This window comes from Microcebus murinus, chromosome 13, assembly GCF_040939455.1.
Source record: "Microcebus murinus isolate Inina chromosome 13, M.murinus_Inina_mat1.0, whole genome shotgun sequence".
In the NCBI taxonomy this organism is placed as follows: Eukaryota; Metazoa; Chordata; class Mammalia; order Primates; family Cheirogaleidae; genus Microcebus; species Microcebus murinus.
Window position 1 is genome coordinate 64031034 of NC_134116.1, and position 15092 is coordinate 64046125.

At 35.1% G+C, this 15092-nt stretch overlaps 1 protein-coding gene across 6 annotated transcripts in view; it reads left to right on the forward strand.

Moving 5' to 3' along the window:
* Positions 1-15092, forward strand: part of CAB39L (calcium binding protein 39 like) — a 111462-nt gene that overhangs the window by 36986 nt on the left and 59384 nt on the right. For 2 of the 6 annotated variants that reach the window (XM_076009451.1, XM_076009452.1), the window contains exon 4: positions 81-595. The exons of 1 other annotated variant lie outside the window; for it this stretch is intronic. The gene's annotated coding sequence lies outside the window, so the exon portion shown is untranslated. The remainder of the gene's footprint in view (positions 1-80; positions 596-15092) is intronic. 3 more of the 6 variants (XM_076009453.1, XM_076009455.1, XM_076009454.1) reach the window with 3 other exon arrangements.

Here is a 15092-nt window from a genome sequence, read left to right on the forward strand (position 1 = left end):
TTGACAAAGCCCCATGCATGAACAAGTATAAGACTTAAGGGAGAAAACAAGTCATGAGAAAATATTTTGTTTATCCCTAGGTTTTTTTTTGGCCCAAGAATTAATTTTGCCTCAGCTTTACACGCATTCTTGTGACGTTACACGATTGGGGAGGGAGGAAGAAAAAGACGGAGCTGACTGTGGTACGCATCTAAAAGCGAGTGTTAGGGAGAGGAGGACGCTGAAGCAAGCTGGTTTGACCAGAAACAGAACTGCCTGTGACAGATTAAGAGACAAGCAAGGCTTGGAATTTGAGAGCAAGCAAAGAGAGTGGAAATTTACAGCTGCTCGATGTGAGTGTTCAAGTGATCATTTTCTGCTAAGGTTTTCCGGTAGTAACTGTTACTCTTCAAAGAGAGGGACAGAAAGTCAAGACCTAATTGTGGAAACTCTTTTCTCTGCCACGCTTTGGTAATAGGAGGCAACCTCCATTAAATGGAAGATAAAGGCTTCTTCATCTAAAGTGCTTTGAGCTCAAGAAAGAGCTGTCTTCAGCACCTCACCATGTGTCTACTTTTTGTTGCTTAGACAAGCCTGGGCATTTCTATAATATTTGGTAAGTATTAACAAGGCTTATCTATACTAGTTCGTAGAAATGAAATTAATATGGCAAACTTTAGTTTTAATTGAGGTTCTACAGTTAATGCGTATATAGTCACTTTAAACCATGCTGTTGTTACCTTGTTTCTCTGTGCATGATGAGCTGCTGTTACTAGGAGATGTTTAAAAAAACAACAACTACAAAACAATACTTCTCTGTTGCCTAAGGCACTTGAACCATTACCAACTATTCTGTGTCCATGGAATATCTTATTTTGGAAATGGGTTTTTATTTACAAAGAGTTTCCAAAAATAAAATAGTGGCAGTACAGTGTATCACTTCGTGTTTCTCTTTCAACTGCATGAAAATTCAAAAGTTATTACTTTCTGTCTATTATTGGTAAATTTAAAATTATCATTGTGATGTTTGATATCATAAATTATTATAAATTACAGCATTCCTTCATAATTCAAATAAAAACATTGGTACCACTAATTAAAAGAATATATAGTTTAAATATTTACTGCTTCTGTTAGAGCCAATAAGTGACACCTAATTTTTCCAAAGTTCTGTAATGGAAATAAAAATGAGACAATTTACCCATCAAATGTGTCATTTGATATAAAATGAATGCACATGGATTTCTAAGTTAAGGAGTAAAGCAGTTATTTTGTTCTTGTAGCTGATACTAGGCTCTCATATAATCTTAATCTGTTGGAGAACTATTATAACCAGATGTGTGTGTGTGTGTGTGTGTGTGTGTGTATAAGCAATACAGCAGAGAAAAAAACCCCAACTTTTAAAATATCTATTCACATTCCAATAAAATCTTCATTTGTATATGCCTAAAATAAGAATTGTATGCTAATTATAACTTTTTAAAGTCATGGATGGAAGGCATGTGATGATTCTTGTGTAGGAGGAAGAAGTATATATTGTTAGCTGCTAAATTGAATCATTGTATAAAGATGCACCACTCTCCGCAGTTTCTGCCCTCTTCTAACCTCAAGAAATCTATATGTCCTTAGTTATTGATTTAAGTGAGTCATTTACGGCAGAACAACTTAACTGAAATAAAAACTTCTGCAGAGTGTCAGTAAACACATTAAAAGGGTTTGTTCTGTAGACATAAAATGGCTGTACTTTCTCTAATATTTCCTCCATGTGTACAGAAGCCTGTAGAACAGGTTTTGTTTTGTGGAGTTTTGTGGGTTTTTATTTTTTTTTAGCCCATTGACCTCTGTATAAGAAACAATTCAGCTGTTCTGTGGAAACCTTTTCTGGATGACTATCTTGCACCTAAGGTCAAAAGTAAACATCATAGAGATAGTATTACAAACCAACTTTTAATTCTTTACATAATTTTACACACTCAGTCCTTCTTGTTAATAGATTGATGGGAAATTTGCATACAGCTTCACAATCTTCAGAACAATTTTTTATTTTAAACTAGCCACTCACTGGTGTTACCTTAGTGATGGCACTGTTTCTTATGCCTGTAAGAATGTAAATGTAGAAAAAAAGAATGAGTCATCATCGATTTATAAATGTTTTATATTTCAGAAATTTACTTGTGAGTGGATTGTTGGGAATTTAGAACCCACCTTCACTGGGCAACAATTTATCAAGTGGCTGTTGGGCTTATATTATAGCCTAAGAATATATTTTACTCATACTATAGAAAAACCATTGCCACCTTGAAAATATTAGAAAATCAATTGCAGTGATGAAACTAAATATAAAACCATTATGTTGAATAAAATATTACTTTTATTTATCCTAGATATTAATGCTTAAAGAATAGCAGGCTTAATAAGAGGTGGATAGGTATTTAGAAGAATGCTTATGAATAGGTTCTAGTACTTTCATGAGTTTTCAAGATTGCTTGCACTGTTTATGAGATCTAACTGTTGAAATCAATTATTTCTTTTTGGCTTGCTATAGGAATATTTCCGGCTGTGGCTTTTGTAGTTATCAGCCAATCCTGAGGTCTAGCACAGTGCATGGCACATAGTAGGTAAATAGTTATTACATGAGACTAAACTATTTCTTTGGTTCACAAAAATGTAACTGAGTAAATTTCCCAAGGTGTCTAAAAAGGGAAAGGGGTTTGGGGGTACACACATTTTTCATTGTGAGAAAGAGATGGCCTGACATGAATTGAGAGTTGTGAACAAAGCAAAAGTGGGGCAGATTAGATCTAACTTTTAAGAGAAAAAGAAGACTCTGGAACTAAGTTAATACTCTGAATGAGTAGGGATGGTGATGAGAGGCAGTTTACCAATTAGGTGTCTTGACTACATGGAACATTCTGAAGTTAGGTGTCAACTTGGAGGATTGTACATTTGCAAATGTTTACTAGGACTCATGAAGAAATGTAGCCTATTGGAAAAATTTAACTTATATCTATCCAAATTAAGTTATAACTGGCTCTGAAAGTTTCTCTAAAGGGCCAGTATATAAAACTTTAAAATTAGTAATGCAGTGAACATGGTAATGAAATAAATAATACAATAGACACAGGTTGCACTTATCTTGGATGATTTTTAGTGGAAGAGAAACTTTTCCATTTGATCAAGAAATAACTTTCTTCATTCTATTTTAAAGCATACAGAAAAAGTAATGATTTTGAGTAGTCCTAAATGACATATCATGATAGGTTGTTAATAACTATTTATTGAATGCATTAAGGTGGATTGGCACAGTTTTCCATTTCTGAGATACGTATGTTTATGTGTGCATATATATATATGTATGTATTTATAATGTGGCTTAAAGATAATATTTACCTTATATCTCCTTAATAGAGAAAACAATCTATTAAAGCTGTAATAGCATGTCTATTAATTATAGTCATACTTAATATTCCATTGGTAATTAAAGTGATTGGTTTAAATAGAAATCTTTACTGCTTATAAATGAGATGATGTACTTTCCAGTTTTGTGACTTATGTTCTAAATATTCTAAATTTCTAGCAGAAACTCATCTAATCTCTTCCAACTTTGGAAGGAAGAAAGATTATATTAAATTACCCTGCCAAAAAAACTGAATCAACCATGGATATTTATAGGATAAGAGATAACTTTAGCTGCATCACTTTGATCTCTATTCTCCCACGTTAATGTTTTTATAGGTTGACAATTCATAGACAGGCAGAGGGCTTACTGAAGCTATGACATATATTTTGCACTGTACCTATGAACCTGTCTTAATGCCCATAACAATATCTAACTAAAATTTGATGTTATGTGTAATATGTATGTGCTTACAAGAAAGATTATAGAAAATGAATTATGAGTTTCCCTTGATAATTCTGTTGTAAAAAATAACCATTTGTGAATTTCAGTGAGATCTGATGCTTTGATTATAGTTTCCAGTTTTTGAGAATACTGACCTAGGTTCAGATATCTGCTATAAATTGAGATTGTGAAATTCTAATATAAAATTATCATTATTTGATAGTTATTAATAGCTAATAAATATAGAAAAAATTTAGCTCTGGCAAATGACTGAAGCTGTCAACAGAAACATTACTGTGAACCTAATGAATGAAGTTACTAGATTTTTTTCTAGAACATAGTCTAGTAGGATCCTTAGATAACTATAAATATATTAGTAGCTGTATGTCTTCATACTTCATGTATTAATACTATTTTAAAATTTATTTCACTGTTATAGTACATTAGAATTAAGGAGCAATTCCAAGGGATGTGAGTTTCTCTTATAAGAGTTTTTATTCTGATGTAAGCCTCATCAAGGCTTCCAGATGAATGAGGACTCATAAAAAGCTTCTCACAAGTTTTCCATTTCTGTATAAATTGCCCATTTTTAGAAAATGTGTCTCCCTCAAACTCTGCTAATAAAATAAAACTTATAAAAACAGACATTCTGTAATCCTAGCACTCTGGGAGGCCGAGGCGGGCGGATTGCTTCAGGTCAGGAGTTCGAAACCACCCTGAGCAAGAGCGAGACCCCGTCTCTACTATAAATAGAAATAAAATTAATTGGCCAACTAACATATATAGAAAAAATTAGCCGGGCATGGTGGCGCATGCCTGTAGTCCCAGCTACTCGGGAGGCTGAGGCAGAAGGATCGCTTGAGCCCAGGAGTTTGAGGTTGCTGTGAGCTAGGCTGACGCCAAGGCACTCACTCTAGCCTGGGCAACAAAGCGAGACTCTGTCTCAAAAAAAAAAAAAAAAAAAACAGACATTCTTAGTCATTTCGAACTGACAAAATGATTATCAGAGAAAATCATTATTTATACTTTATTGTCTACTGATCTTCACTCATGTCTATAGGTTTTCATGTATACATTCAGTTGTGATGCATTCTGATTACACTGAGGATGTATACTTAAAAATGGACAAATGAAGAATAGATTTTCGTCCAGGTGCGGTGGCTCACGCCTGTAATCCTAGCTCTCTGGGAGGCTGAGGCACGCGGATTGCTCAAGGTCAGGAGTTTGAAACCAGCCTGAGCAAGAGCGAGACCCTGTCTCTACTATAAGTAGAAAGAAATTAATTGGCCAACTAATATATATATACACACACAAAAAAATTAGCCGGGCATGGTAGCACATGCCTGTAGTTCCAGCCACTTGGGAGGCTGAGGCAGCAGGATTGCTTGAGCCCAGGAGTTTGAGGTTGCTGTGAGCTAGGCTGATGCCATGGCACTCACTCTAGCCTGGGCAACAAAGCGAGGCTCTGTCTCAAAAAAAAAAAAAAAAAAAAAAAGATTTCGATTGGAAATACTTTTTACATATATAATATGATTTATAATTGATTTGTACATAAGTACTTATATGCTTTGAAATTTATCATCTCTGTGAAGATAATTCTAAATTATGATTTTGCTGAAGGATATGGGAAGTGGAGGATACTTGTATACAGCAAGTACAGTTGAATTTTCAGGTATACTTTTTATTTTAAAATTTATATATAATTAAATGCACCCATTTGGAAGAACAGTTCAATTAGTGTTTAAATATATATACATACACATACACACTCATGTAACCTCCATCCTATTGAGTTAAAAATGAATTTTATAGGCTCAGTTATTTGCAATGGATGCACTTTTGATTGCATTCATTTCTATATGTGTAGCCTATTTGAAATACAAATAAAAGAATGGTAACCCTTGAACTTTTCTGAAAATTTTTAATGTGGTGGTAGGTTTATTTTAATTTTAATTTTTTTTTTTTTTTTAGTTTAAGAGAAGATGACTATGCCTTAAGTTTAAATTAACAATCGCTAAAAAAGAATTTTGGAAATGTTCATTTTTGAGTTGACTTTCTTACAGTGAGTTGATAGTTTGGTTATACTTTTTATGGTTTATAAAAATCTTTGGATGTTTATGGAAATCTTGAAATTTCCCACTCCCTTAAATTTTCTTGGGAAACTTTTGAAATTAGAAATATTATTGAACAGCACAGTTAGATGTTAGATATAAAGGCCTGAAAATATTCATTAGCCACCTATAGATAGACATTTATTCCTTTGAAATATTTTAAGTTGGGTAACAACAAGGGCATTTAATACCCCAAATGGCCTCCTCCCCCAACTCCCCCTCAACACTCCTTTCCATTGATGTCATTTAATGAACATATTCAGATGACTCACTTGAGTGATTGACTTTGGGTCATCTTCAACAGCGCTTTGACAAAAGTCAAGAATATGAAATGTTTTACTGTGTATTAGGAAAGGGAATGCTACCAAAATCTACTACAAAACTCTACAGGGCCTGAGTCCCCTGGGAGCAGAGTTGAACGATCTTTTTTGGCTTTCTGTTCAGAATCTGAGCCAAGTACTGCTTTTTATGAAACTTCATAGCCAAAGAAATCATACTTGACTAATGCTTTGAAAAGACATGAGGATCAGATATTCCACAGTTTGAACTTTTAAAAGAGGGTTATTTGTTTATGCATTTAAAATATCACTTACGAGACATTATTTCCATTATAAAAGCATTTGCATAGGATCTATTATACAAACTTTGCAAAAAACAGAACATTTGAAGGAAGAAGAAAATTAAACATCCATAAGAGAACTATTACTACCTAGAGACAATCACTAATGACTTTTTAAAAATATCTTTTGTATGCATAGGTTTGTGTGTTTGTGTTTTGTTTGCTTTAGATAGTTGTAGTTATGTTCTATAATATGGGATGCTGTTTTTGACGTTAAAGTTTCCATTCTATTTCACATTTTCATAGCTACATACCATATTTCATCACATCTAAGAAGCCATTGGTTATAAGGCATATGGTTATTTTATGTACCATAAGAAAGAAAGGAAAAAAAGCCTATCATTTTGTGTAAGGTACCATCAACTGTAAGACACCTAAATTTCAGAGATGATAAAATGTAAAAAAAAATTTTTAATTTTTTAAAGTGTAGGCCGGACGTGGTGGCTCAAGCCTGTAATCCTAGCACTCTGGGAGGCCGAGGCGGGCGGACTGCTCGAGGTCAGGAGTTCAAAACCAGCCTGAGCAAGAGCAAGACCCCGTCTCTACTATAAATAGAAAGAAATTAATTGGCCAACTAATATATATATATATGTATATATATATATATATATATATATATATATATATATATATAAAATTAGCTGGGCATGGTGGTGCATGCCTGTAGTCCCAGCTACTCGGGAGGCTGAGGCAGAAGGATTGCTTGAGCCCAGGAGTTTGAGGTTGCTGTGAGCTAGGCTGACGCCATGGCACTCACTCTAGCCTGGGCAACAAAGAGAGACTCTGTCTCAAAATAAATAAATAAATAAAAATAAAAATAAAGTGTAAAAAAATCTATGACACACTAATATTCCATCAAGTAGTGTATCAAGATTTGGCTAATCAGTCCCATGTTAGACATTTAGATTGTTCTCAGTTTTTCACTATAATAATAAACACTTTGGTAAACATTTTTGCATATAATTGTAACTCCTTACTTTAGTTAATTTCTTAGGACAGATTACTAGAAGTGGAATTATTACTACTACTAAGTCAGAGTTTGTGAACATTCTAAGTTCTAGATACATATTGCCAATTTATCATTCAATTTATATTCCTACCAGTAAGAAATAAGAGCCTGTTATACCACACCATCAATAGAATTGAGTTTTGTCAAAACAACAACAAAAAACTGTGTTATATAATGGGCAAAATAGTTTCACTTTGAGTTTGCATTTTTTTTTTTATTGTAGAGAGTGGTGAAACATTTACTATGTGTTTATTAACTATATTTTGTCCTTTGTAGTATTAAATTATCTATATAACATTTCCTTAATGGTTTTCTTATTCATCTCTTAAAGAGAAATTTTTAATAATAATATTAATCCCTACCACATGTGATGGCTCATGCCTGTAATCATAGCACTCTGGGAGGCTGAGGCCGGATGATCACTCAAGGTCAGGAGTTTTGAGACCAGCCTGAGCAAGAGCGAGACCCCGTCTCTACTAAAAATAGAAAGAAATTAATTGGCCAACTAAAAATATATAGAAAAAATTAGCCGGGCATGGTGGTGCATGCCTGTAGTCCCAGCTACTTGGGAGGCTGAGGCAGAAGGATCGCTTGAGCCAAGGAGTTTGAGGTTGCTGTGAGCTAGGCTGATGCCACGGCACTCTAGCCTGAGCAATACAGTGAGACTCTGTCTCAAAAAATAATAATAATCCTCTGACTTTCATATTCATATCACAGAATTATCTTGTTTGCATGTAATTTTTATTTTATCTATAGAAATTCAAAATTTTTATATTTGTGGCAGATTTATATTGATTTTCGGCTCTTTTTCTTTGAGATTTGTTTCATCGCTTCTAATATTGGAGAACTTATTTTAAATCCAGAAATTTGAAAGTCACTTATATTAACATTTGTATCTGGGTGGTTTTGTTCCATTGATCTGTTTTCTTGTGCACTATTTCACTTATAGAACTTCATAGCACTTTTCATCTCCATTCCTTCCAAGTAATCTGCCTTTTTAAAATTTGTTATCCTTGCTTATTTGGTATTATTGACTAAATTTAGTTACCAAAAAAATTTTTTTTGGACTTGTGATTGGAAATCAAGCTATGGACTTCAGGAATAATTGAGTTTAATAACATTTAGTTTTTTAATTCAAGAACAAAATTTTACATTCTTCTGCTGGTTAAAAGTTCTGCATTCTACTTCTGTTATTCTAGTATTCACCATTAAATGTTTAGCAAACAATACAAAAGAATTATCTTAATTTGTGAATGATGTGATTTTAGAAAATGTGGAGACTTAAAATAGTTTGATTAAATACATGACAAATGTATTTCAATTTTACTATGATTTAATCATTATCTCTATATTTTTTCTCAGAACAAAGTCTATAAAAGAATTTTAGTTGTATTTTTCCAGGTTGTTATTTTTGTAACATTTTGCCTCTATCAGAATACCTCAGGAATACTTTTTAAGCAATTTTTCACAGACACATTATCAGGCTTTAGTTAGACTTAACTATAAATTTTGTTGGTTTCTTTGCTCACTCCTTATCTTTTTCAATTCTTCATTTTCCTGTTTCTCCTCCCTCTTCCTTTCTCTTCCTCCCTCTTCCTCCTGCTCCTCCTTGTCCATTTTTAGGTAATTTTACTTTGCCTCACACCTGCATAATCGTTTGACTATTGAATTCAAGGTTAATCTTTGAAGAAGATTAATCTAAGAAGACAGTGTTTCACTGTCTTCTGGCATTTGGTGTCAAGTTGTAAATCCTCATTCCACTCTTACAGTTTGGTTCTTAGATGCTACTCTAGATTCCGCCCCCCCTCCCCCTTTTTTTTGAGACAGAGCCTCACTCTGTTGCCAGGCCTAGAGTGCCATGGCCTCAGTCTAGCTCACAGCAACCTCAAACTCCTGGGCTCAAGCGATCCTCCTGCCTCAGCCTCCCAAGTAGCTGGGACTACTGGCATGTGCCACTGTGCCCGGCTAATTTTTTCTGTATATTTTTAGTTGGCCAATTAATTTCTTTCTATTTTTAGTAGAGATAGTAGACCCTTCTCGCTCTTGCTCAGGCTGGTCTCGAACTCCTGAGCTCAAACGATCCACCCGCCTGGGCCTCCCAGAGTGCTACCATGTTTCCTTGAAAATAAGACAGGGTCTTATATTTATTTTTCCTGAAGAAGACACCCTAGGGCTTATTTTCAGGGGACGTGTTATTTTATTTAAGTACGATAAAACAATCTACATTTATTCAAATATAGTTAAGTCATCTTCTTCTGGAACATCATCATAACTCTCCAAACCCCGAATTCCATCCTTAATTTCTTAGAACTCTATTTCCTTTAGAACCATTGGCCCCAATCTCTCATGTCAAGCAACAGAGCTCTCATGGGGCAGATGAGAAGGGCTGCTTGTCTGCTTTACCACTCAGTGACAAAATGCGTGGGTTGTGCAGATACGCTGTGTAGCCATGCCTATCACTAGGTCTTATTTTCAGGGTAGGGCTTATATTGCACAAATGCTTAGAAATCCTGCTAGGGATTATATTATGGGTAGGTCTTATTTTCAGGGAAACTCGGTAGGATTACAGGCGTGAGCCACGCACCTGGCCTAGATTTCTCCCCTTTATAGTAGTTTGAAGAATTTCTCTTTTAGTATTAGAATTCAGAAATTTCAGAATGTATCTTGAAAGGAACCCTTTTGCATTCTGTATGTATGATAACCATTAGTTTACTTAAATCTGCAGACATGTTCAGCTCAAGGAAATTTTCTTTTATTAAGAATTCTTATTCAGGCCAGGCATGATGGGTTGCTCCTGTAATCCCAGCCCTTTGGGAGGCATGAGGGGAAGATCGTCTGAGCTCAGGAGGTCAAGACCAGCCAGGGCAACATAGCAAGACCTCGTCTTTACAAAAAAAAAATCATAAAATTAGCCAGGCATGGTGGCACATGCCTGTAGTCCTAACTACTCGGGAGGCTGAGGAAGGAGGTCACTTGAGCCCAAGAGTTCAAGGCTGCAGTGAGCTATAATCATGCCACTACACTCTAGCCTGGACGGCACAGCAAGACACTGCCTCCAAAAAAAAAAAAAAAAGAAAATTCCTATTCAGTCGATATGTTCTCCAGCTCTATCCTGGATATTTCTAACTTTTCTCAAGTCAGTTCTTTTGTTTGTATTTTGCTCTTCATTCCAGATTTCAATGGTTTGTTCTTCAAATTGCTAATTTGTTTTTCAATTCTGTATCCTTCTATCAGTCAGCTATTCAATTGTATTTTTTATTTAGTCATGCATGCTTTTAGTTCCAAGAATGTTTTCTAATTCACTGTTTAATTCTTTTCTATAGTAGCCTGTCTTATTTTATGGATGTAATAACATAGCATATCTTTTGGGGATAATACTATAATTTTTATACCACCACCCTCAGTTTGCTCTATTTGTTTATTTGTATATTATTTCATTTTCTTGATTCGCCTCAAATGCCTCATGATGCTTGATTGTGATTTGTATTTATGAGCAAGGGATGATATTAGTTGGTATTGGCAGGTGGTATGGCTTTATTCAGCCACCTAAAAGAAGTAGGCAAAGTATAGAAATAGGAAATTTATAGAAAAAGAAAGTAAAAAGCCAGTAAGTCTGTATGAGAAAGTGCTCATTTTGTTAGTAATTTGAGAAATACAAATTGAAACAATAATGGGAGAACCTTTTACACATGTCTTATTGACAAAATATTTAAATTCTGAAAGTCCAACTGTTGGGAAGAATAGAGGATTACTGGGACCCAAACTATTGCAGTGAAAGTATAAATTGGTATAACAAGTTGGGAAAGTAATTTTGATCTCTTTTAAATAAAATAAATGTTTTTTTTTAAACTTTAGGTTGTAACTCATTAGCAGATGGTGCAATCAGTTTAAGGGAGAATGATCAACACTTTTTAAAAAAATCATATAGGGTGAAACAGATAGAATAGAATGGAAACTACCCAGAGGGTGGCTATTGTTTCATGAAACAATTATGTAATCATTTGTACATTCCTTTGTACTGGGTCACACTATAAAATGCATTTCTTACTACCAGTCACTATAAAAAATAACTGAAACCACCACCCTAGAGAAACTGTCATACAAATGTACAAGTAGACATGCAAAAGAATCTGTTACAATAATATTTGTAATAGTAAACAATTGAAAACAATTAGAACTTGGAGAATTGGTAAATAAATTGTGGAATAATCATATACTGGGATGTTATACAGCAGGTAAGATGAAGAAACTAGAGAAATGTGTATCAAAAGAGTCTACGGCCATACCACCCTGAACACACCCGATCTCGTCTGCGGAAGCTAAGCAGGGTCGGGCCTGGTTAGTACTTGGATGGGAGAAATGTGTATCAAAAGAAAGAAATCTCATAAATTGAGGTTAATTAAAAGCACTGACACTATGAGAGAGGTGAGTGGGAACATGGAGATGTACTGAGGAGGCTGCTTCAGTTGTTTTATTTTCTCTTTTCTTTCTTTCTTTTTTTTTTAATCCAAGACAGGGTCTTGCTCTATTATTCAGGCTGGAGTGCAGTGGCCCAATCATAGCTCACTGCAACTTCAAGCTCCTGGGCTTAAGTGATCCTCCTGCCTCAGCCTCCCAAGTAGCTGGGACTATAGTAGGCATGTGCCATCACGCCTGGCTAATTTTTTAACTTTTTGTAGAAACAGGTCTTGCCAGGTTGCCCATGCAGGTCTGGAACTCCTGGCCTCAAGCAATCCTTCCACCTTAGCCTTTCAAGCTGTTGGGATTAAAGGTGTGAGCCACAGCACCCAGCCCATTTTATATTTTTTAAGCTGGGTGGTAAATGTACTGGAACTTGTTACATTGTTCCCTATTTCTTCTTTAAATATTTTATTTAAATTATTACTTAAATATTTAAATAATTTTATATTTTATAAATGAAGTTTCTTATTTAAGTTAAAATACCAATGAGGGAAGTCCTGTTGAAGGATTTTTCGTTATTTTTTTTTATAAATCATAACTGTATACATTTATGGGATATAATGGGATGTCTTGATAATATGTGTACAATGTGGGATGATTAAATCAAGCTAATTAACATAGCTGGCACCTTGCTTACCTATAATATTTTCTGGTGAGACATTTGAAATTTTCAGTTATTTTGAAATGTGCAATAATAGAACTCAAGACCTATTCCTCCTGTCTGTCTGAAACTTTGTACCCTTTGATCAACAACTGTCCATTCCCAAACTCCCAAACTCTGGTAACCATCATTCTCCTCTCTACTTCTATGAATTCCAACTGTTTTAGATTCCACATACAAGTGAGATCGTGTGGTATTCGTCTTTCTGTGCCAGCTTATGTCACTAAGAATAATGTGCTCCAGATTTATCCATGTTGTCACACATAACTAGACTCCCCCTTTTTAGGGCTGAATAGTATTCCATTGTGTATGTATACCACATTTTTTAATCCATTCACCTATTGATGCGCACTTAGGTTGCCCGTATCATGGCTATGGTGAATGATGCTGCAATAAACGTAGGAATACAGATATTCCTCTAACATACTGATTTCAGGTTGTTTTTTTTTTTAATATACCAGTAAGTGAGATTACTGGATCATGTGGTGATTCTAGTTTTATGCAGAATCTCCATACCAATTTCCATAGTGGCTATACTAATTTACCTTCCCACCAACCATGTACAAGAGTTCCCTTTTCTCTACATACTCACCAACACTCATCTTTTATCTTTTTTATTTTAATTAGCTTGTGTCACAATCCATTGATGAGCCCATTGTTGTAGCCAGGGCAGTGGAATAATCGGGCCACACCTGGTTCATATTTTCCCACTTGGGAAGTAGGACAAATAGCTATGTTACCAGTTACCATAGATCGTCTTCTTTTACTTCTCTGATTCAATTATTTCTACTTCTATCATCATTATTTCCACCCATCTCTTGGAGATTTGGGGGGAGGTTCCCTTTTTAACTTCTTTAGTTGAGTTCTTATTTATTTTATTCCCATATGAATTGAATTATAATTGTAGATTCTTACCCTCTCACATGTTGTGCCAACGATATAAAGGCTCCCTTTCAAGAACTATTTCTGTTTTTGTTTTTTTTTTTTTAGCATTAATTTCGTTGAATTCTTTGTGGGCTTGCATCCATCTCATCTTTTTTGTTAAATTTTTAGTAAGTGTACACAATCTGTTCACACATAAATGATATATTGGCTAGAGGTTTAATTATGAGCTTATAGACTTTTCTTCTCCGAACTTGGTAGATTTACTCTGTGGTCTTATGGCATTTAGTTTTATGGAAGCCCAGAGACAACCTGATTTTTATGCTTGCTTTGTTTGTTTAAGGTCACTTTGTTGGAATGTGCTTTGAAAGAGGAATGTTTGTTTCTTTTAAAAGCCACAGGACACACTGACTTTTGGGTCTCATCATTAATCTTGCTTAGTAAAATCTTTTAAATGATCAGGTTTAGATCTTTTTTCTACTTAAGCTGTTTTATCTTTGGTTATTGCTTCTGCTCCATTTTTAGTTCCTTTTGTTGCTGTTGGCCTCCTTCACTCCCTGCCCCATTGTTGTAAAACCTGTTTCTTATGGATAACCCTCTATCTTCTTCATATCACTGTAAAATACCTATATAGATATGAAGATGTATATCTATACACATTCTGTATTTTTCCTGTCATTTTAGTTAGTTTTTTTTCCCCCCTTTTTCCTTTTCCAGCCTTCTGGAAAAACTCTTGGTGTGTTGGTATTTCTCACTATATTTTGAGCCTGTTGAGTTTTATTTATTTTGTATTTCTTCAGTGTCTGGCACATTATAGGTGTTCAGTAAATATCTTTTGAATGAATAAATATGGACTAACTTTATACCTTGACATCACCCCAAATCAATTATCTATAGCATCATTTCTGCTCTATGCAGATTTGGATTATCAGTCTGCATTTGGGGCATGTGTGTATGTATATGTGCATGTATGTGTATGTTTTTGGTCTGTTACCCTGGCCAGCTCTCTTTCTGTCCAAGTCCTTTTTTGTCTTTTTCAGCTGCCTGTTCTGGCTTTATAGAGAATTGATTTCAGAAGCAATGTTTCTTATCCAAGTCTGCAGGGCATATCTCTCCTTTTCTTTTTTTTTTTTGAGACAGAGTCTCGCTTTGTTGCCCAGGCTAGAGTGAGTGCCGTGGCGTCAGCCTAGCTCACAGCAACCTCAAACTCCTGGGCTCAAACGATCCTTCTGTCTCAGCCTCCCGAGTAGCTGGGACTACAGGCATGAGCCACCATGCCCGGCTAATTTTTTCTATATATATTAGTTGGCCAATTAGCTCCTTTCTATTTATAGTAGAGACGGGGTCTCGCTCTTGCTCAGGCTGGTTTCGAACTCCTGACCTCGAGCAATCTGCCCGCCTCGGCCTCCCAGAGAGCTAGGATTACAGGCGTGAGCCACCGCGCCCGGCCTCTCTCCTTTTCTTGTTCTACTAAAAACAAAACCAAACAAAAGAGCCTGCTATTTGTTGTTTATTCTGTTTACTCACTC